The sequence below is a fragment of the Danio rerio genome, chromosome 12 (genome assembly GCF_052040795.2).
Source record: "Danio rerio strain M-AB ecotype USA chromosome 12, GRCz13ab, whole genome shotgun sequence".
Taxonomy (NCBI): domain Eukaryota; kingdom Metazoa; phylum Chordata; class Actinopteri; order Cypriniformes; family Danionidae; genus Danio; species Danio rerio.
In genome coordinates, this window is record NC_141032.1 from 34952441 (window position 1) to 34977850 (window position 25410).

A 25410-nucleotide genomic window follows, 5' to 3' on the forward strand; every position below is an offset into this window, starting at 1 on the left:
CATAGCAGCAGGTGTAAACATGGCCATAGAGATCAGTGCAAGGCTGATATTTCTTGTTCTTGTTGTTGTTTTCCATCCGAGTGCTCCGTGATCAGTAGAGGCCTGAGAGCCTGTTGACTGATCATCCATAGTTCCCTCAGGTTCCCTCTCGTTCATTCAGCTCCGAAGACAAAAGAGGCAAGAAACCAATGCTATGGCCGAGTGTGGCTCAGAAGCCGTGATTAATGACCCTCCATGCTCTGCTCATCTCACTCCGTCTCTGTCAAGAGTCAAGCGAACTGAAGACAATAATAAACAGGCCCAAAGCAAACAGATTCACACCTGCACACACCAAGCCAAAAGTAGAGAAGCATGGATCAAGTGCCTTTGAAGATCCAGGCTTTGATTTTTCCGGCTCAAGGTCAATTTCCGGTGCAAGTGCTTAATCTTTCATCAGAATGGTTTCATTCATGAGCTATTGTTTGGGTAGACTGACTACACTGGGTTTGATCCTGTAGGATAAGTAATTCTCATTTTCAAAAAAAAAAACAACAACAAGACAATGGGTCTCATTCACTAATAATTGCGAACGTTTTTTGTATTTATATGCAAACTTGAAGTTTGTATGAAAATGTTCCGCCTAATTTACAACACATGCAAATGCAAATGAGCTTGTTCTTAAGCTCATTCTTTTTTGTGTGTGTGTGTGAATTTGGAGTCTTCTAAATGAGCGCTCGCATATATGAGGTTAGTAGTTTGCATATTACAAGCCAAAACTAGCACCATTTAAGACTTTACACAAAAAAGCAACACTTGTCCAAAGGAAAAAATATATATATATAGCACTGAAACAAAAGGCAAAGAAAAAGAACTTTAATGATAATAAACGTGGTGTTTTGCTATCGGAGGTGTAAGCTAGAAAAATATGATATTTAAAAAAAAAAAGTTGCATAGATCAATTAGGTTTTCTCTGCGCAACCTAAAGTGACTGAACAGGTATTTGTCAGCAAACAAATCTGTGCACTTTCTGAATTCTCTTAGACCGGTAGTTCCCAAAATAGGGTTGGTGGGACAATGGGGGCGAGGAGGGAGGGGGGGGGGGGGTGTTGCTTGGCAATTTCTAAAAACCTAATTCATTTTATTAAATTATAAGAGTTACTATACTGAAGAACACGCTAATAATAAGCATTAAAATACAACATGCAAATAAAAAGCCATCAGCCTTTTTAAATTATTTATTTATTTTTTTTTTTTTGCGATCCATGGAGTGATTACATTATATTAAAGACACAGAAATAACGTCAGATGTAGCACATTGATTTTATGGCACTAGGTTAAACTTTCTGACACCTTTACTACACTCACGAACATTAGAAATAAATACAGGCCATAAAGGATTGTCTCAGAGTGGCGTTCTCCAAAATTAAACTAAGAATAGACTTGGACCTATTCATATGTGTGCACTGTTGTGTGCTAGTCTTACATATTTAAAACCACCTCAGAGAATATTGGGGGTCGTGAGTCACTGGCATTGTTATTTTGGGAGTCGGGGGCTGAAAAGTTTGGGAACCCTTGTCTTAGACCACATGCTGCAATGTCTTCAAATGCCTCCAAACACGAGGATAGACACAATAATCTCCATTTATATAATTTAGATATCGTTGGGACCTCTAATTATAAGCTTGTTTATACAATTGGACATCTAATTATATTATATTTAATACATTTTTAATATTCAATTTTATGTAGGGTTCTTTATATATGGTTATAAGACCCTGGGCGTACATGTTTTTTTTTTTTTTTTGGATATGTGTGGTACAAGTTGTTATTGATTTTTTTTTTCCGTACCTTTAAGATTAATTTTAGTATGAAAGGTTTTGATGAATTATGATGGATCATTTCACTCAAAATTTTGAGCATATACGTTTTATTTTTTGTTATATCTTAAATGTGATTGTCAATTTCTGTAGTTTTTTATATATTTTTATTTTGTTTAGATACACATTTTGTGTTATTCATTTATATTTCATCTACCCATGAAGAGTTCAGAATCCATGCACACACACACATACACACATGTGGTGTTGTTTTGGTGCGCAGTGGTTTGGGCAGTGCAGAGACCTGTGACTTTATTTAGTAGCTCTGTCTCAGTCACTCGTCCCCAGAGCGCATCCCTTCACACTGTCACATCCTTCTCCGCCTGGCACTCAGGAAGTGCCATGACCAATCAACCCGCAGACCCTGCTGATGGAGCTGCCACTGCCCACACCACTGCTACCGCTGGGGCAAACACTTACTTCATCCACAGCAACACACCACTGGAGATCTGCACATCACGGCTAATTTCTGCAAGATGTTCAGTTCAGTGCGCTTCATGTTAGTTATTCATTTTTGTGAAACGCATTAGCAGTTACTTAGAGATAATGTATATAACTTTTTAAATGACCACATTGGAAATTAATGTGAAATTACCTTCATAAAGCAGAATCTTTTGATACTGCATAAAATAACAAATGTGGGAAAAGAAGTTTATGGATCATTTTTAAAAGACTGACCTTATGAAAAGTGTGTTTAGATTTGTGGACTATGATTATCATGTATTGTTGTAACTCTAAGCACTTAATAGGCCAAAAACTACTGCATACAGTAAATATACATAATTTAGTTCTATGAAATCCCTTGAAAAATATTACTTATTCCATACAGTGCTTCCCACACATACACTGTAAAACCCAACAGTTGACTTTATCAAATGAAATAAGTGTAGTTTACTCAACAGTTACTGAAAGATAATTCTACTCATTTGAAAAGAGTTTTTAACTTTGTGTTTAAGGTAATGAGTTAATTAAATACCTCATTACTTCAGCTTAAATGGAATAAGTTTACAGTACTCGTATATCTATACTATAGTTTTTCTAACTCAAATGGTTTGAGTTACCTTAACTTTTTGGGGTTTACAGTGTAGACTTTACTTGAGTGGACCGGCCAGGTATATTAACGGCCGACCAAGTAAATTTGGAGACTTTTTTATTTATTTATTTTCATTATTATCATTCTTTTACAGTTTTTTTTTTTTTTAATTAATTAATTTATTATTTTTTGGTATCCACTCAATAGCCAAACATCCGTGATCACTTACCTGGTGGAAAATCTTATCTCACCCTACATGTTTCCTACTCGTTGTGTGTGCGTGAGACCTGTCAGCACTCCCATAGACAGTCTCACATGCTCTGCAGAGAGCCACAGGACCCACAGAAACGCTCCTTTTTGGAACTTAAAAAATTTGCCATTCTGTGGTTTCTTAATTCTCCTAAAATGTCAGATATTAGGCTTTTGGTTTTGCTTTCTAAAATGTAGCAGCTATTCTATTTTCTATTGGCTTCGCAGCTGACAGCATGTGCTTAGCGTTAATTCGACTCATAAAAACCTTTTTATATACTCAGAGCGAATTAAATTACATCTAAACTGGACTTAATAATCTACATTTTTATTCTTGTAATTATTATACTTTTTAGATATATTGTCTGTTTTTATTCCTTTGTCGTTTATTTCTCATTTGCTGTATGTTTTTTTATTGGATAATGTTGCATATATTACAGTACACTTATCATGCTTTTTTAATACTGTATACAAAATGTCAGCAGCAGATTTTCCTGCCAGTGGGTGCACATGGCTCCTGAGTAGAAAATAGTGGATTTCTTTTTTATTTCAACAGTATTTTTTTAAACTTAAACCCATTGAAAAGAAACTGTGTTTAATAGTGTCATAATGTATAAAACTGTTGTTATAAAACAACAACTTTTTTATCACATAACCAAGTTCTCTGGGTAAAAGGTATGTTTTAATCTGGCTACCACGCAAGTATATTTCAAACCTGTTGGAAGCACTGCTATATATGTAAGTTTTGTGTAACTATAGCACACTTGAATTTTGGAGCAACCAGAACCTTAACCCTTTCAGGCTCAAATAAATTTTAGAAACAGGAAAAATCTATGCTTTTAACTTTTGCAAATCAGCAACGCCTGCCTTGAGAGGGTTAAACTCTAAGATATGGCATTTGAAATAATTATAAAATAATTGAAGAAAGTAATTATTTGTCAGGATTGATTACCTAGAGTACAAGTTTTGTACAAGACTTCACCTGCATCTTAAACGTTTATTGCTGCTTCACTTATTTAAAAGTCTGTCTTATTTTGACCATTCTTTCCTTCCTTTCACATTTTTTTTTACTTCATACAACACTAGGCATAGATTGCAAGTATTTTTTTCTTCTCCTCAGTCTTCAGAGGATTAAGCAAATAAGAACTTTTACAATTGCTTGAAAAGCAATGATTTTTAGGCTGTAAAGCTTCTCTCTCTTGGGTGTGTATGTTATCCTTCAATATAGGACCTTGCTGCTTTGTGTAACTTTCCGAAAATGGGTCGATCTGATTGTATAAGGCACTTTTGGTCTCCCACACTGCCTTTGAATTGTATTTTTGACAAATCAGGTGCATTGTGTCAGGTTCATTGTGTGTCATGTCAGATTCAGGGCTAAAGATGTTAGGAACGAGAGCACTCGCGTTCCTGAGAGTCCACTTTATCTCTGTAATTGGCTCAGTAACGGGGGAAAAAAAACTGTACGCATTCTTGATAGAACAGACCATATTCACACTCGCTCACACACATACACACAAATGCAGCTTTAAGCCTAGGAAGAATGAAGCCTGTAGGCGGTATTCTTTAACCTACCTTGTTACTGCTGTGATAGAGCGGCCCGGGGAGAGGAGACACCTCTTCGTTTTGACCTAATTGAGGCATGTGTTTCTATGCCTCCGGAGAAACTGACCACCTTGTTTGGGATGTGTTTACTTTACCTGTGGCTTTAAATGCTCTTTGTGTTTTGTTTGCACAACACTTTTAAGTGAGCTTGTAAAGCAGGTCATGCGTGCATGTTCAATATCATTGGTTTGCTGCATAGCACTTTGTCCTAACGAAAAATTGGCTAAACAGAGTGGACTGCAGAAAAAAAGTGGACTGCAGAAAATGGAATTACTCCCACTTTCTGAATAAAACAGCCAACCACCAACTGCTAAAATCAGAAAATCTGCTTGCTTGCTATAGAAATGTGTAATTTAGATAAGGGGTGTCCGAATGTTTTTGTATGACGGGCCAAAAGCCAAATATCATTGAGCCGTGGGCCGAAGATAAATATACCAAACTATATTGCATTAAAGTTGTCATGGGTTTCAAAATATTTCCAAGTTTTAAATAAATAGAAAATATTACTTTAAATTGTATAAATGAATGCATTATAGCCTTTTTAATGATAACGTATTGCAATAAAAAATATAAGCAATCACATTTATATCACAGTGGAGTTCAATGCTGAATACACGAGTCAAGCAGAATCTGCCTTTGACTTGATTCCCTCACCAAAGTCTCTGGATTGTCGGGGGACAGTTTGTACATTTGAACAAAATCTGATTTAATGTCAGTTAGCTTTTAACAATAATAATAATAAAAAAAGGATTATGTTAAATTTTTATTGACAATCTTGAATCCTTATCATTCTCTCTCTCTTCTTAAATAAGATGGAGGGCCAAATCAAAGTTTACCATGGGCCAACTCTGGCCCGCTGTCCCTAGTTTTGGCATTTTTAATTTTTTAGATCAGTATTAGACACGTGTAAGACTAATCGACACTACTAACAATGGTGTGAACCAAACCAGACCGCACTAGTGCAGGAAGCTTCATCAGAATCAAATCAGAAGATGCATCAGCTGCACTGTATCTAGTGAAAAGTTTACATTTCTTTCAACTTCTGCCACATGCAATGGACCCAACACGACTCAACTGACTCAATTCAGTTAGGCAACAATTGGCTTGACTCCGTTCAAAGAAAATGAGAAGCATTAACACTGACACATTGCGTGAATGGACCAGTTTTCTGTCAGATTATGACCCTTTTTTTTTTTTTTTTTTTTTTTTTTAGTGTAGCAAAGATAGTGACATCTTGATCTACGTGTCAAAAAATTTAAACTATCAGAGTTTTGGATGAACAACTTCATATAAGGATTGCACCAGTATGGAAATTTTGGCTGATATAGATAAGCAATATATTGGCAAATAAATACAAATCTTGAAATAAACTTTTCTGAGCCTGATTACAGAAACAAATAAAATGTGCACAACAGATTTAGCTTTACAACCTTGACTGGAAAAACAAAGTAAACTGCAAGAAAACGTCGGAAACTTTCTTTTTACAAAATCCTTTCCAAATTGTAGTTTTAAAGAAAGTGGCTTAGTGGTTAGAACTGTTGTCTCGCAGTAAGAAGGTCACTGGTTCAAGTCCCAGCTGGGCCAGTTGGCATTTCAGTGTGGAGTTTGCATGTTCTCCCCGTGTTGTTATGGGTTTCCTCAGTGTGCTCCGGTTTCCTCCACAGTCCAAAAAATGCATAATAGGTGAATTGAATAAACTAAATTGGTTGTTTTGTTGTGTGTGTGAGAATAAGTGTGTATGGGTATTTCCTAGTACTGGGTTGCTGCTGGAAAGGTATCCACTGTGTAAAACCTATGCTGGAATAGTTGGCGGTTCATTCCGCTGTGATGACCCCTAATACATAAGGACTAAGACTAATCCGAATTAATTTTGTAGAAATCTTCTTTTTCATGGGGAAATGTTGTCTTCGCTTCTACACGAACTATTCTAAAGTATTTCACATCAAATATCATCATAAAAAATGTATTACCTGATGAAAAAATCCATAACTATCAGCTAATGCTTTATTGACTCACCCGGACTATTACAGTAACACTACAAATAAGCATTTATCCAAACTAATATGGCAGCAGAAATATTGTGAGTCACTTTCATTTACTAAGTTTGTATGCTGTCGTTGAGCTTTAGGATCCATGATTGCCATCATGACTGGTTAGGATTAACATGGGATGAATATGTTTTATGGTGTGTCACAGCGTCATGTTGCATCGCGTCTGATTAGGACACTGTGTTAACGTAGTAGCATAAACACGCAATCTGTCAAGGAGTAAGTGCAATCCAGCCTTCGTCTGGAGCTTTCCCTCGGGGCCTGCACGCTCACAGGGGCCCAATGCACCAGAGAGTGGGCGGAAGCCTTACAAAAACACGTCGTTATTGCTCCCCTCACCTTCAGCCCGCAGCAGAACTGCTGACATTCCGATGTGTGGTTACACATGACGGCTGATATCATCATGGGCTCATTACCGCAACATGCTTCATTTGAAATGAGCCAGACGTCGGCAATGAGAACGCAGTCATGAGAGAGACACAAACTGAGGGAAGATGCTGCGCACGGTTAGGTGTTTTTAATGACAAAAATTGGAATAAAAGGGCCGATGTTGATGATGAGTAATGCGGTGACTTTCTGAATGTGCAGATGTGACTGCTCGGTAATTATGTTTGACTGAATGTTTTTTGAGGATTATAGCTGCCAGCTATGCAAGGACAAAGAGCACTGACTCAGTGGGATTAGAACTACATCATGTAAGGACGTCCACCCAAGTGTAACAAAAACCTCATTAACATCTCACGGAAACACTATTTTAATTAGCTGCATTTTATTCTCTTTAAATCCTTTATACATGCACAAGAGGGTTTCTGGAGACCCTTGGCTTCTACGTGCGCATTATTTATTTTTTTTTCTTCCAACGGTGTAGTCACTGTTGGTGCAGTTTAGTGTGTCCTCTGAGATTTGAGTTTAAACCAAACCAGGAAAACAGGCGAGGAGTTGTTTACCAACTGGAGTTAAGCTATATATAAGAAGCACCTCAGGCCCCTTGACATATTCTTAATTGAATCTTCTCGACTCGTTTAATGAGAAAGAAAGAGTCTATCAGGCGGGGATCCCTATGTAATGCATGGCTAATGTTCTAAAACAATCTAGAGCCTGAAAAGCAATGTTTGTATGATGAGTAGCCCAGCTGTTTTGCCCTAATGGCTGCCATCTAGTGTTGACCACAGAACAATGGTTGGGTGTTTTATGAAAATATGGAACCAAATTCATTTGAAATTCCAACTTTTATGAGCTGTTTATTTTTTGCTAAAAAAACAACAAAAAAAACATAGTGGAATTAATCTGATTCCTGAGCCAACAATTGTTATGCTGGTTCTTAAAGGGGCATAAAACCCCAATCGTCTCCGCAGGGTGTTTTCACATATACAGTTTGACAAAAGTCAGGAAAGGGGGTGAGTCCACCTTTGTTTTAGGTGGGAGTGTCGAGTGGCAAAAGATGAAAGGGTTTGCATAAAAAAGGGAATGTCAGTACGTGCATGTGCTGATTTTCACAGCGGCAACACAAACACAAACGCAGGGGAGACAAACAGTGACTATGTTTACATGGACATCACTAATCAAATTGTTTGCCTTAATTTGAATAAGACAATAATATGATTAAGGTGTTTACATGAGTTGCTTTTTTAATGTTTCTTTCATGATAGCGTTTTACATGTTACAGCACATAGATTGATTAACGTCATGTCATTGCGCTATCCACATTTCCTCTGTAGTTTCATGTAATTTCGGGTGTTTCATTCTTAATTTATCGACTTTAACTGCAGTTTGGCACTTTCACTTTCATTCAGTGACGTTTCATTCATGCCCCTCATGACAAACAAGATATTGATGTGAAGAACTGCTGGTAGACTGTAGTTTTAATGGAATTTGATACCGCATGCTGTATGGGAGAAAAAAAACTCTCTGCATTTCTCGGTAGGTGCAAAGAATAGCTTCAAACAGCCATGTGTATAGACTGTTGCAAAATGCTGCAGAAATCATACAGAAATTATATATATATGTTCCTTACAAACATTTTTGCCATGTGTTAGCAGACCACTGTGATCTGAGCTGTGCTCTCATAGCGGGAAACTGGAAACAAAACCTACGTTGTGGCACATTTATAAATGCAACACTAACGACCCATAACTCCAAACAATTCTTCTTCTTACACTTGTTTTAAATATGGTTGGCAACACAACATGTGTCTCTCTGCCGTCTGAACACTGTGATAGGTAAAATCAGGCTTCAAAGTTATAACAATATTAATGAAGTTGCACCTCAGAGCACACTGATTGGTTCGAACCAAGTCTTTCTCGTAAATTAATGATGAAAACTCAAAGCCGTCACATTGTGTTAAAATCCAGTCTCCACGCTGGAATTTACACAATGATCTAATTGCCATGACGAGAAGTTTATTTATAAACTAATTTCGAGAGGAGCACGCGCTTATTATTGATAGCACCTGGTCCACATTAGCTAACACTGATTTACCAATCAGACGATTCCTTATCAACTATAAATTACCAAAGTATCTTACTTCAGCCATCTTCGTTTTAAAGAATCCCCCTTCCACCCCTACTCCTACCATTTCCTTGTCAGGGCAGCACTGGGCCCCTTCCCGGACAGCATGCCAAATAGGCTCTATAATCAATCATCAGCTAAGGGCGAACTCTTATAGTAGCTCAATTTATTTTCAAACCTGAAGAATGATTTTGCTCGAAATGAAGCAAAAACAATCCATTTTTACTTTTTGCCATATATATGTGTCCTAATAGTGTTTTTAGCAAAGTGGGACAAATGTATGGCTGTCAACATTTTAAAAAATGTGTTTTTTTGACCCTTTAAAGAGATAGTTCACCCCCCAAAAAATTCACAATTAAAAACGTTTACCCACCCATTACTTCTTCCTAAACTTTGAGTTTCTTCATGATATTTTGAAGAATACTGAAAGCCTGTAACCAGTAACTTTCTATAGTAGTTATCTTTTCTGCTATAGAAGTTAATGGTCACAGGTTACAACTTTCTTCCAAATATCTTATTTTGTGTTCAACAGAACTCATAAAGGTTTGCAGGTACTTTAGGGTGAGTAATTAGTGGGTAAATGTAATTTAACCTTTAGGGTCTGAATCAGAAATGTGCAGTGTGACCAGAGTAGTTTAGTTCTAAACAAGTAATAATCAGTTTACTTTAAGGGAAAAAAAAACAGTCGTCAATATTATTTTAGGTTACAATGTAAAGGTCAGTTATTAGACTGCACAAGTGCTATCTTAAAGGCACTGTTTGCAAGTGCTTTAAGTATGCTGTATTTAATTAAAAAAAACATTTTTTTTCTTAGTATTTATTACCATAAATATTTAATACGTTTATAAACATTATGTAATGAAACCTTTTTGTAAAGTGTGAGCATATTCATTCATTCATTAATTTACTCATTCATTCATTCTCTTTCAGCTTAGTCCTTGATTATCAGGGGTTGACACAGTGGAATGAACCGCTAACTATTCCAACATATGTTTTACGCAGGGGATGCCCTTCCAGTCACAACCCAGTACTGGTAAACACCCATGCACTCTTGCATTCGCACACTACAGAGAATTTAGTTCATCCAATTCACCTATAGTGCATGTCTTTGGCCTGTGGGGGAAACCAGAGCACCTGGAGGAAACCCATGTGAACACGGGGAGAACATGCAAACTCCAAACAGACTTGCCAACTGGCCCAGCTGTGGCTCGAACTAGTAACTTTTTTGCTGTGAGGTGACAGTGCTAGCCACTGAGCCACCGCGCTGCCCCATATTTATTCATATAGAAAGTATTAAAATAGTCAGAAAAATCTAATCCGTTCTAATCAATCAACCTTCTTACATGATTAGCATCCGCTGCCATGTTCCAATAACATTTTTGTTGTGAGGAATGTAAAAGGTTTGATACACATATCAGATCATCTTTCAGTTCTATCCTGCCGTAATTCTCTTTGTCTGTCCAGATCAGCAGGCTCCATTGATTTGAGGCCGTCATTAACTCAATCTCAGCATATCGCTGTATAGAGCAGATTGGTTTGTAGATGCGGGTTATTTGAGGACAGCGGGACTTCAAGCGCTCCTGGTTTAAGAATCAAAGCGCTTTTTAGAAGCTGCGGAATGAATTTTTCACAGTGGTCTCACTTCACTGGATTCCAGCAGCAGGCTTGGCTAGTGGTGCCAGCGAGAGAGAGGGTAGGGGGGGTTACGATTGAAGGAAGTAGGCAGTGGGTCAAAGTGTGCTGTGGCTGTAGAAGCCACTGGAGAGCATGTCAATCTGTGGTGAGGGCACTGGCACAGAACTGATTGCCCTTCTCAAACAGAATCAAACTAAAGAGGTATGTTGGTTGCAGAGTGGAAAGATACACACTCTGTGTTTGGCAGTAAAAGATTATATCCGTAATGAATTTATTGAAATGAAATCACAAACATGACTGAGTAAAGCAGAGATTGTCACGCATCCTGTAAGGCAAGTATGGTTCTGTGATCAGTGGTAAATATTCACAGATGCCCGAAGGTGCTCCAAATATCCATGAAGAAAACACCCGGAGAAATCCTCATATCATAGCATTACATTATAAACCGAGGATTTAAATGTTTTAATAGGTTCAGCGTGACTAATAAACACACGAGGACAGAATCATATCACATAAGGTTTTATTTTGAACACTCGGCTGAAGTTATAAAGTGAGTTTAGAGTAAAAGCTAAATATTTTATGAGGTATTTTTAAGTTTAATTTTTGTAGTCAGCATCCCAGAAAGATTATATCAATTTCATTATATATTTTCATTTGTTTTAATAAATTGAAATGTCCATTAATTGTAAGGCATGCAAGTAATCAAGTGAAACCGTTTTCATTTATTTACTTAAATGTGGGGTTTAATTATGTTTATTTAAATGTATTTATTATTATTATTATTATTATTATTATTATTATTTATTTTATGATATATTAACTAATATTCCTCACAAATCTGTTTTCTTTCATTAGAATTTAATAAATTTTTATATAAAGTAAAATAGTATACTAAATAATCATTTTTAAATCTCAACTCAACTCAATTTATTTCTAGAACACTTTCAACCAACTACAGTGGGTACCAAAGTGCTGTACATAAAAGATTACACAAAACATACATAATCCCACAACACATGACTAAATGCTAAAGAATATAAATGTGTTTTCAGTGACCTTTGAAACTAGCCCGAAGTAGGAGATATTCTTAAGGAGAGTGGAAGTCATTCCAAAGTCTTGGAGCTGCAACTGAAAAAGCTCCATCACCTCGACAATTCAAACGTGATCGCGGAACTGTCAAATAGAGTCGATCCTCAGAGATCTCATGGGTTGATGTATTTTAGGTAGATCAGAAATCTATTTAGGGGCCAGGCCATGGAGGGATCTGTGCAAGTTAGGTTCAAAATTTAATTAAAACATATAATTATATATATAATAAAATGTGAAATCTTATGTATTAGATTAATAACTCGGATGTCATGATTCGCACTCATTGAATAATTGCTTCGTCGTTTTTATTTTACATTCTTTAAGTGATACAAAACACAAACGTTTTAATACAATGCCTTCCTCAGTGTGACACAATCCTCTCACTCCACCCAATTTGTCCCACAATCAATCACATTGCGTCGTTAGTTAGACGGCCACTTGATGATTAAAAACAATCTCATTTTTATTTCTATATACCATAATTAACCACACAGGAAATATTTACCTTCCCCTTTAAAAACATTATTTTACAGAAAAATAGCATATCAGTTATCATTATTATTCATGTCTGCATCAATACAATAAAATTTCAACAGTTCAAAACATTTAAAAATACATTTTCATCTCATTATTTAAATCATTACATCTTCAAAATTCATGATTCACTATATTATAGTTAAACAACGAACCGTTAAAGAAAGAATAAAAGGTCCAATTCCTCATTCATTACTTTTGGTGCAAGTGATTTTAATTTATAAATCCAGAACACTTCTCATTGTAATAATCTTTTATTTAGATTACCTCCTCTATGTGACTCAAAAAATTATTTGATTTCTTTCCATTCGAGTTGTTTAACGTCATATCCAAAATCTATAAAATATCTTGCTACAGCCGAAGTTATATTTTGTCGTCAAATACTTGATTTCTGTTCCCATATATATTTTTGGCAAGGACATTTTAACATGTAGACCACATTACATGTAGAGCAGGTAATGCATGTTTTTATATTTATATTTTCACCTGTTGCTGTATTCAAAAATTCTTCACACTTTATCAAATTCTGACAAAAAGTGAAAGTGGATTTCTTATTTCTGACTATATCTGAGTTAATCATCATATCTGCTAAATTTTGGGATATTTTTTAAGTAAATAATGGATGATGTTGTAATTGGTTATTTAAAGATTCGTCAGAAGATAATATATGTCAATATTTATGCATCATTGATTTAATAAACTTGCTGTGTTCGTTATTTGTTAATGAGCAATTTTACATAAACATCGTAATTTTTTTGTAGGTTTTACTGTTTTTTAAAAAAAGATATCCTCTCAAACAAAATCTTTGAATTGATATGTTTTTCTGTTTATCAAACTCTTTTACAGTACTACAATCACGTGTAACTGACTGACTGGCAATCTCTGTTAAATGTGGACTGCATGGTAACTGTCCATAGATGATACCATGTTTTTATCCATTGGTTTTTCGATATATTGTTGTTTGTAATGTCTTATTTACTTACTTTTACACCAAAATAAAATTATATTACCTGTCGTAAATTTAATATTTACAACTTTTGAATTTCTAAAAGTTGTAAACGAGTCTAATTCTTGTTCTGTGCTCGACCATATCATAAAAGTTAGATAATAACTGCAGTTTTCACATTGTATATGTATAAAAAGTAAATGCACTGTGATATTTTTAATCGAATTGTAGATTTTATGTATTACATTTAAATACATTTATTACAATTAAAAATAAAGTGTTTACTTTTAACATGAGATTTGAGATGAACAGGAAATAAACATAGTTAAAAAATATAGCCCATCAGCTAAAAATGCATTTCAGTCTGCAGCAATGGATGCTTCTTGCTTCCAGTGTAGATGTGTCATTGATTACAATGGGCGCTGTTTTGTTTTGACGGGCTATGACGCGCTGTTCATGTCCGCTGTAGACGCTGTGTCAGGCTGCTGTGCAGACAAAGGAAAAAATAAAATAAATAAAAAAAATAAATAAATCTGTGGGCCCCGTTCACTAGAAACTCGCTTGCAGGCGCTGATGTCAGGAGAGCTGACACGGAAAATGCAGCAGAGCACAAATAACATACATGTGTATAATCCTCACATCCCTTTTCTGGATGAACTGCTTCTTCTGCCATGATAGCAGACTTTCAAATGCCAAAACAAAAAAAAAAATCAGTCCAAATCAAATCAGCATTGCTTAGAAAACAGAAGGTTGTTTGGGTTTGTTATAACCTGCTACTATTGACTGTTTAATATACAAACAATTTTCTTCGGCAGCTTATCAAATTGTGCTTGCTGAATGTCTGTCTGCAAGTTTTCATGCAGTTTCAGTCGCTCGTAGCTCGGCTCTATTTTCAGCGCTCTATCATTAGAGTTGTGCTAAGCTGGCATATTGTTCTTTATTATGCTAATGTGTGGGTATTTTATCACAAAGTAATTGTACATTGCTTTTTTGTGTGGCAACATCTTTTGTGGGCATGTGTGGATGCAAATGTGTATGTGCAGGCATGTTCAGCCTTCAGGTTCAAACAAGCTCCTGTCTTTAACAAACACCTTGTCTTGGTTGGATTTTTTCTTTTTTTTTATTATTTATTATTTTTATTATTACAAGGCTGTTCTTCTTGTCTTTTCTCGTGTTTTTTATTTTTTTTGGATGTCTGTTTGTCAAGGCCAGAAATGCACAATTGTTCAGATATATAAGGTCACGCTGGACATTTTTATTATGCTTAAAAACACTGAATCACATGACAGGTTATCATGTGACAGGTTAACCTGTTGATTGAAGGATTTGACTAGTTAGCCTGGTTTAGGTTTTTTCAAGCATGTTTTACTCTTGTTGGTGCTGTCTGATATACAATTGTTGATGATACTCTAATGTTCAGGAATTTGTGCTGCACAGAAAATTAGCACCAGAAATGTAAATATGACTTTTGGTTGTTGAAAGACAATTACTAAAGTAATAATCAACTTTTTTTTAAATATAGTTTTCCTACATATTCATTTTGCTGCTGTCAATCTGCTTTTAATATTGAAAAATATTCATTCAGCACAGTTATTTTATGTATTTATTTATTTATTTTATTATTTATTTATTTATTTATTTACTTACTTACTATTTACTTACTTACATACTTACATTTTTAGATTACTTTGAAATAAAAAATATTTAACCAGCCTATTTTTCCTGGATTTTGTGTCAGCATAGTCCCTAAATATATTTAAATGCAGAAAATGGGATTTCGGTTGAAAATATTTTTGGTAAATATTCAGGATGTGAGCGTAAATGAAAACAAAAAAAAGAATGAAGCTATGCCTACAAGTATAATGACGTTTGGATCAATTAAAATCTTACAAATTGATTCCCTTACTCATAACTCAACACATGCAAATGGTGGCATCTCAAACAAGACAATAATGCATCTAGGAAATTATAAAAGATTGTAAATATTTTTTTCATTTAGTTTATCTGAATCTTCAGGTTATAGGTTTGAGACGGATCATCTTACCTATCATCTTCCACTGGTCAGTTACTGGTTATTGTCGTGTGTCTCCATATGCTAAAGTTATATTCGGGGTCAATTACAGAAAAGAATAGAACATCAGTGTTGAGTACTTGCGTTTCGAGTAATCCATTCAGACAGTAACTGATTAATTGACAGCTGATGCATCCTAAATGTATTCACACAAAACATATTCATTTCATACTCTTCTCTTGGTTTCAGGACAGTTTAATTATATTCCCAGCCTTTCGGGGTTGCTGTTGTTTGTGTTATAAATTCTATACGAGCAAGTTTTCACTATTTCTCCTGTTAATTGCTGATGTTACTCCACCATGTCAGGTTAGTCTGAATGTTCTGCTTGTCTAAGAAAGTGGCACAGAATTAGTTTTAAATTTCAAGTTTAAGTTTTATGAATTTATAGTTGTGATTTAACACTAATGACATGGTCCAGGATCAGCTTTAGTGAATTTAAACTGTAATGATATGAATTTGATTGTCCAGGATCAGCATTATTGAATTTACATTTTATTAAAATAAATGTGGTGGTCCAGGATAAGCATTAGTGAATTTATGTTGTGATAAAACATAACTGATGGTCCAGGATCAGCAATAGTGAATTTACACTGTAATAAAATATATTTAATGGTCCAGGATCAACATTAGTGAATTTATATGTTTGATGGTCCAGGATCAGCATTAGTGACTTTATGAATTTGATGGTCCAGGAGCAACATTGGTGAATTTATATGTTTGATGGTCCAGGATCAGCATTAGTGAATTTATACATTTGATGGTACAGGATCAACAGTAATAAATTCATATGTTTGATGGTCCAGGATCAGCATTAGTGAATTGTTATATTTGATGGCCCAGGATCAACATTAGTGAATTTATATGTTTAATGGTCCAGGATCAGCATTAATTAATTTACACTGTAATAAAATATATCTGATGGTCCAGGATCAGCATTAGTGAATTTATATGTTTGATGGTCCAGGATCAGCATTAGTGAATTTATATATTTGATGGTCCAGGATCAACATTAGTGAATTTATGAATTTGATAGTCCAGGATCAACTTTAGGGAATTTATATGTTTAATGGTCCAGGATCAGCATTAGTGAATTTATATATTTGATGGTCCAGGATCAACATTGGTGAATTTATGAATTTGATGGTTTAGGATCAATATTAGTGAGTTTATATATTTGATGGTCCAGGATCAGCATCATTAAATTTATATATTTGATGGTCCAGGATCAACAATAGTGAATCTTCATATTTGATGGTCCAGGATCAATATTAGTGAATTCATATATTTGATGGTCCAGGATCAACATTAGTGAAATTAGCCCCTTAATAAAATAGAATTAAATGGTCCATGATCAAGATTAGTAAATTTATGCTGTAATAAAATATATATTTGATGGTCCTGGATCTACATTAGTAAATTTTTATATTTGATGGTCCAGGATCAACATTAGTGACTTTATGAATTTGATGGTCTAGGATCAATATTAGTGAGTTTACATATTTGATGGTCCAGGATCAGCATTAGTAAATTTATATATTTGATAGTCTAGGATCAGCATTATTGACTTCATTTCTTAGATGGTCCAGGTTTAGCATTAGTGAATTAATACATTTGATGGTCCAGGATCAACTTTAGGGAATTTATATGTTTGATGGTCCAGAATGAACATCAGTGACTTTATGAATTTGATGGTCCAGGATCAGCATTAGTGATTTTATTTATTTGATGGTCCAGGATCAGCATTAGTGAATTAATTCATTTGATGGTTTAGGATCAGGTCCACTGTTTACAATCTGTAAAGTTTCTCATATTTGTGTCACACTTTAAATTTGACACTATTCTGATTAAATATTTATTTTTCTTAGCTGTTATCTGAATTGTACATTAGTGCTTTGCTATACTTTCTAAACTTAAATAATAGATTTTAGATGTTATACTTTTCTGATGATTGACATTACAGCTCAGGATTGTTTGTAGTTTTATACTTTGTACATTATTATACTTCTTTTAGCCAATTACCAGCTCCGAATTTCTTGTGTTTTGATGCTAAATATGGATATAGTGATTCAGGGGTTGTCCTAAATTTTTTTTTTTTTTGGCGCTTTTAGAGTTTAAACAGCAAACTAATAGAGAGATATGTTTCCATAAATATAAATTATGAATAAAAAGTTATTTTTATTAAAACAAAATAAAACATTAAATGTCTATAGTGTCAAATTGAGAACTGACATACAGTAGGTTATATTAAATACAGGTAAGGCTGATGTGTCTTTTTGTGCATCATCATCTGGTTTTACTGTTCTGTGCAGTTTGTTTTTCACAATTTTCAGACACAATCAGAGAACTCCCATTTGAAATAATTCACTGAAAACTGTTCATTTTTTCCCTTACGCACAAGAAATTGAATCGTTGCAGACAAAATGACATTGTGTGAGTTGCGTCACCTTAGATTTTCAGTTATGAGAAACACTTCAAAGCTCAATAGAAAAGCACAAGCAAATGAACATTTGAGCAATCAACACTTCAGATTGCTTACTTTGACATAAACCAGAGCTGGAAATACTCAAGTGAAAGCCTTTTCTGCAGGTTTCTCTTTTACTCAATTCTGTACAGTAAGTTTGAGCTCTGCTGAGGTGCCTATCTTTGTGTACACCCTGGAGCTGAGGCGCTTGACAGTTCATTAAAGAATCCTGAGATCGTCTGTCCTTATTTTTGGAAGGCATGTTGGAGGAGAGGGATTGTGCGAGCTGCCAGAAAAGCGACGAGGGGTGGACACGGGGAGCTAAAGTGGAGCTTTTCTCAGCGCTGCCATTGTATTTCCAGGGGCTTCAAAGCTGTCTGCCCCAAAGCTGCTGGCTCTCGAAACACTTTGGAGAACAGATACCTTGATCAAGCGATTGAGAAGACAGATTTGTGCTGTTTACAGCTGAGGGCGGCATTTTTATTTTCATTTTTTTGTGGGAAAAGATTGTGATTGATACCGAATTAATTTAGCATTGTTGGGTGATGAATAAGTCATAATCTGCTGACCTTTTAAGATTTTTATTTGGTATTTCTGTGCATAAATTTGTAAAAATTTCTGGGGATTTATGCAAAATGATTTTGAGAGTATAGAAACTGAAAACATAACATAGAAAAAAGGTTGAATACAATGCAAATCCAATTAAAACCACATGTTTTGGTAACACAAAGCTTTAGTAAATCTATCATATAATACATCTACTAAGATACATAAATATATGTAAAGTCTATTGTACCTAAATCATATTCAAAAATATTGCAGAAATTACCAATAAAAAACAACTAATATACATTTCAACACATTAAGCACATTTACAATTTTTAAACCTTCTTTGAATCTTATTTTCTTTTTTAAATATTTCCCAAATGATGTTTAACTGAGCAAGGAAATTTTCACAGTATGTCTGGTAATAATTTTTCTTTTGCAGAACGTTTTATATATATTTATATATATATATATATATTTTTTGATTGTCTGCAGAAACGACCATCATAATACAATAACTTGCCTTATTGCTCTTATCTGCCTAGTTAACCCAATTAACCTAGTTAAGCCTTTTAATGTCCCTTTAAGCTGTATAGAAGCGTCTTGAAAAAATATCTAATAAAATATTATTTACTGTCATCATGGCAAAGATAAAATAAATCTGTTATTATAAATGATTTATTAAAACTATTATATTTAGAAATGTGTTGAAACAATCTTCTCTTCGTTAAACAGAAATTGGAGAAAAATAAACAGGGGGTTTAATTATTCTGACTTCAACTGGTCTACTAAAAGACATTAAGAATTCCAATCTCACATTCAGCTCTAGGCATGGGATGATAACTGGTTTCAAGGTTTACCGCAGTTTGGAGAAGTTAAGGTTTTAATGCCGCTAAAATGTACTGTTATACCGTTCCCAAGGTATATGTAAAGGTTTTTTTATATATATTTTTATGTGTTGTAAAGAAATCTATGATTTTCAAACTAATGAATAGAGCAGAAGTCTATAATTTTTTAACTATTTAGCCTGATATGTTTACTGTTCCAAAATATTACGTTTCTTAAAATAAATTAATTGTGTTCAATGGGGAAACTATTATTTTATTTTTGTTTTACCCAGACATTACAAAAAAGAACAGTAATCATAATAATGTGGTTATTTTATAACTATTATTTTATTTTTGTTTTACCCAGACATTTAAAAAAAAATAAAAAAAGAGCTCAAAAAACTATGGAAATCTGCTAAATTTTCTGAACATTTCTGCAGGCTTAGATTCCATGTCGGCCAAGTTAGAGTTTGGGGCATCAAATTGGTTAATTGGAAAGTCAGTCGTATGATTTTGTTATTTGCTTGCCTGTTAAAAGGATTGTTCATCAAAAAATGTAAACTTACAATTTACTCTGCCTCAAGTGTTCCAAATCTTAAATAGTTTCCTTCCAAAAAAAAAAAAAAAACAAACAAAAAAATATATAAAAAATGTTGTAAATTGGTAGTCATTAAATGTTCACCAATTTTCAACACACTTCATTTTATTTTGTGTTCAACAGAGGACAGAAACTTACAATTTTCATTTTTGGCTGAACTATTCCTTTAGAATTGAAGCATGCGTGAGATGCTTAACAAGCCAAAGTTTCTTCTTCTTCTTGAGCGCTGGAAGAGAATGAAGCAGAGTACAGACTGTAGAGCTGTAGCAATAAGCGTCCCAGGAGAATGACTGTTAAAGGTGTGTTAAGGTGAGAGAGAGAGAACAGTCTCGGTTAGATGCAGTTCAAATGCGCCGCAGACCCGGGGTACAAAGAAAGGTGAGAGACTTAGAAAAAGAGACAGAACAAATGTTCAGAGCTGAATTCATGCTGGGACAAGGGCAATGAAATGAATAGTTCTGTTTGGGCACGGCAGAGGGCTGACCCGAGCCTGCCTGCTGCCTCAGGCCTCCACACTGTTTGAAAACCCTTATATTTTTCTCCGTCAGCATCATCGATGACCTCCAGCATGGTGTCCATCCAGGAGAGCAAAGAGAGAGAGAGAAATACTGTGCCTGGTGCAGTAACATGTAGACATAAGAAATCAAAGTCCACTTTTTGCTCACTTATAGGCCTGATAGATAAAAAAAAAATACAGTATATATATTTATATATATATATATATATATATATATATATATATATATATATATATATATATATATATATATATATATATATATATAATCATGATTATTTGCACCATAATTGTGCAAGCACTTATGTTTTTTTAGGTCTCATGCACACCACTCCTGCATGCTACTGCAGTTGTATTTAGACCTCACAATCTATTTGAAATTAACACTTTCATCAAATGCAGGTAAAACTCAACCGTGGTGGGTAATGATGTCTAATTACTAGTCATTTCCGCAGGTTATAAGTCATAAATTAAGTTCTCTCTGTTTGCTAGCTAAGGTTGTATGTATAATTTGTGCAAATTTAGCACACATACAGATTTATTAAACATACAAATTAATGCCAAAATTAAAATCTCTTAATTTTTTACAGATCTGTATTTATTCTATACAAACCCCCACCCCCCGCCCCCCCCCCAACATCTAACATTAAACGCGTGCACAAAGACACACATGCGTGTTGGGTTTTTATGCTTAATGGGACTATCCATAGACTTTATGATTGATATACTGTATATTCTGTCCTCTTACATCAAAACTATTCCTAAACTCAAACCCCACAGTAAGCATTCTGCATTTTTTTAAATTTGATTTTTATATGAATATTAAGCATGACTGAATTTTTCATGTTTATTTCTAAATTGCTTTTACAATGTAGATTATGTCAAAGCAGCTTAGCTTATGTCAGAGGTGCCCAAACTTTTCCATATGTAGTGGTCATATAATTGACTAATTGCTTTAATAATGTTAAAAAATTAAATATAAACATTACTTTGAATTGTATTAACTAATGTATACCAGTATAACTGTTTTTTTAAATATTATTTTTATTTTAACTTATTGCAATGGAAACATAATCACATTTGTAACACACTGGAGTTCAATTCTGAATACACTAAGCAGAAGCTGCCTTTGCCTTCGTTCGCTCACCATTGTCTGCAATTTGTCCTCTGTGCATTTTAAGCTAAGTCTGATTCATTTACACCATTTAAGTTGAAACATTTAGTTTCAGATAGTTTTTTTGTAGTTTAAAAATAAAACAAACAAGTAAAATGTTACATTAAATTTGAAATGGAAATTTCTAAACCAATTTCTAGAAGGGACGGTAAGTTTACCATGGGCCACATTTTGCCCACGGGCTCTAGTTTGGGCATCTCTGGCATAGATGAAGTTCTAGGGAATTGAAACTGCTTCAGTCCAGTTTTACAGTTGAAGTTCAGTTTAGTTCAGTTCAATGTAATAATGTAAATGTCATTGCTAAAAGCCAAAACATTGAAGAGTAACTTCAATGATTGTGCAGGTCCACAATTCTGAAAACAAGCAAGCCAAGTGGCGAGGAACAATCTTCATTAATTGACAAAAGAAAACAAAAAAAAAAACACTCGAGAAAAAACCAGGCAACCTTGATCATTATAGAATATTAACAAATGAATTTCATATAATAATTACTGACGGAGCATGTGACACAGGAAAACTGGAGTAATTCTGCTCTGCTATAACGAATAATAAATGTTTAAATATTTTAAAATTATTGATGATCCTATTGAAAGGATTTTAAAGCTAAAGCGGTTACAATAAGACAAAAACCATCCTGTTTAGCACAAGTTCATGTTTTGATTTTGGTTTTTAGCAGCGTCGGTTTTGGGCATGAGTTATGACACTTTTTTTAATGGCGGTGCATTTAATTCTTTACATCTCACAGTTTGTTTTCATCTCTTCATTATTTTCCTCAGAATCCTGTTCAGACAAGAAGGAATGCTGCCAGTTGAAGCCTAGTCTCTGATAGCAGTGGAGAACAAGCAGTCTACTTCCCGGAAGAATACAAGACTTCTCTGATCTGGTAGGCACACAGAAGAAAGCTCACATTCATTTTCCATAGTATAGACTAGAAGTAACTGCTTTGGGAGTGTTGCATAGTATTTATACAATATGTTATTTGCATGATTCATTTGTTTGAATGCTGTACTTGTAGTATTCCAAGTAGGATACTTTGTTTCCATCTTTTGGTCTTGTAAAGCAACATTTAAGGCTGCACATTCAACACACAAATCACAGGAAATTAAAATGATAATACTTTATTTTGATGAACATTTTATTGACTGTGCATGTTAGTAATAGCAAATGTTAAGCAAACTGGTAATTGATATATGGTTGCAAAGACTTCATTTTAATAATCTCTCAACAGTCTCCTCACAATTTACAAATACCTTAGTAATAATCTTACATACTATTGGTGCAGTTAAAAAAAAAAAAAAAAAAAAAAATGTTCAATTTTTGCATTTATAGATTTGTATTTTATTTTTGGTATAGAATATAACATTGTAAAAATTATTCTTTTGCACATGTATTTGCCAAAGCAATTAAAAATGGTGTACTATGCATTCCAGCGCAGTAGTTGGCAATATCACTTTTTAAAGTCATGTAAACCCCGGCATAAGGTCCTTTAATCTGCTATTGTTGTTTTAGTTGTCAAGTACTTTAACACACCACATGGAATCACTGTTTTCACAAAATTGGATTTTTGACACAATTACTAAGACATGATTAGGATATAGTTTGCAAAAGCATGCAATTTGAAACCCATGTTTAAAATATGCATTTTTCAAAATCCCAAAATACTGTTTCTGTATAATTGGTGAAATGACACATACACACACACATAGGGCTCAATTTTAATGTTCTAGGCACAAAGTCTAAAGTGCATGACACAAAGACATAAAGGACATGTCTGAATCCACTTTGCTAATTTAGGGACAGAAAAAATAAGGTCTGCGTCCTGGTCTAAGGTCTAAAAGGGTTGTGCTTATTCTCTTAATGAGTTATGGGTGTGTTTTGAGGATAACTTATTAAAACAATCAGAGTATTATTTCCCATTTCCTTTAAAGATCAGTTGCATCGCGCCATGGTGCATTTGCTATTTATGTGGCAGACTTTGTTAGTGGAAAAACATAATACTTTGCTAGCGTGAAAACAGTTAAACAAACCATCTGCACAAGGATAAAGAACAAGCCTCTTCCATTCGGCCTATTTAGTTTCTCTTTACTTTACTTTTACACTACTCATTTGCTTTCGTGGACAAGGAAATAGTGGAAACTCACTCCACTGAAGACAAACATTAGCTTATATATTTAATTTTGTTAAGCACAAAAATTTGTTACAAACCTTTTTCTAAATGCAGTTCTAATTTTCAGAAAACAAATAAATGCCCATTAATAAATAAAAAAATAAACTTATATCCAAACATGCGTCCTATTTTTATGCACCGTACGGTGATGCATACGTTTACAAAACCTAACCAGTAGACAAATCTAAACCCCCGAGGTGAAGAAGGCATGGAGGTAGTGGTTTTTATATTTATGTGGATGTAAAGATAATTGTGTACTGCTGTATATCATGTGTGTATTAAGCAATGTGTAAGCGTTTGAAGCCCCATAGCTGCATAACTAATGTGCTCTGCTCTGGACTTTAGACCAGCTTTTAGTTGGTCAATGGCACGGTCTATTTCAGTTCCTCAAAGTAGTAACTCACCAACAATGCGCCTTAGCACACCTCTCTTTTAGACCAACACACCCATGAATCGACAAAGTGGCGCAAGTGGATTCGCTATTTAAACACTGTGGTGCAAAACGTAAAAATTACTGTTTTGTTGGTGTAAAATTTGGAACAAAACGCGCCATTCATGTCTTATTGCACCGGGTGTATCATAGGGCCCATAGTGTTTTAAGTTTTCATTAAAAGGGAGTGTTTTTTAAACTGAATGCAATCATAAGGATATATATAAAGTCCACTGAATGTATAAAAAGAACAAATAAAATTGTGTAACAATTAAACCATGTAATTTAATTGTATTTTTCTATGAAATTCTTAATTATCCATGTTAGAGGAAGAGGCTTTTATGAATCTATTTAATAACTAAACTGCACATATATATGTATACCATGTTTGTAATGCTTTTTTTAAGCATCAAGAAACTATTGGATAGGAGGGCTAGTCTTTTGTGGGAATTTAATAGTAGTACATTTATGAAAAGAAAAAAAAAAACAATATGAGCTTAACCCATGTGCACTGACAAAAAATGACAAAACCCCATGTTCCATGTGTGCTTCACATGTGCTCCACATGTATTTCATGTGTAATACAGATGACACTCGCATTGAATGATACTAAAAAAAAAGTTGTTTAGAGTTGAACACAGGGTGTAAGAACTGCTTTCATCAAACACCAAAAACACAGTCAGCTTTTAAGAACCTCTTTGAATGATATCAAGAGCCACTTGAATTAGTATCGAGGGTATGTTAGCAACTGGCTGCAGATCCTGTTTTCCTCCCTTCCAATTCTAAATGTGTTCTCATTTTAAGTAAATACGGACTCCAATCTCCACTTGCTCCAGTCACCCTAGGAATGAATGTGCCCAAGGGGATGCTAGTTTCTCATTCAGGCCGAGTACGCGGCGGGGTGAGGGTGTGGGGAAAGAAGTGTCTGTAAGTGCACTTGAGCTACTGAACTCACGCAGTGCGACAGTCAAGTGCACGACCAGCTAAAAGCCGCTCACAGTGAAAAGACCCTCTTGAAATGTTTGTCTGAGTCTCATAATTTCCCCCAAATACGTGCATTGTAGACTCATTCCCGTAATATGAGCCGTTTATTACAAACTGTCATTCTTTGCATGGATG

At 34.6% G+C, this 25410-nt stretch overlaps 1 protein-coding gene across 36 annotated transcripts in view; it reads left to right on the top strand.

The window, feature by feature from the left end:
- The window catches only part of rbfox3a (RNA binding fox-1 homolog 3a), an 886893-nt gene that overhangs the window by 167071 nt on the left and 694412 nt on the right, over window positions 1-25410 (top strand). For all 36 annotated transcript variants that reach the window (XM_087276601.1, XM_087276616.1, XM_087276621.1 and 33 more), the window contains one exon: window positions 22471-22577. The gene's annotated coding sequence lies outside the window, so the exon portion shown is untranslated. The remainder of the gene's footprint in view (window positions 1-22470; window positions 22578-25410) is intronic.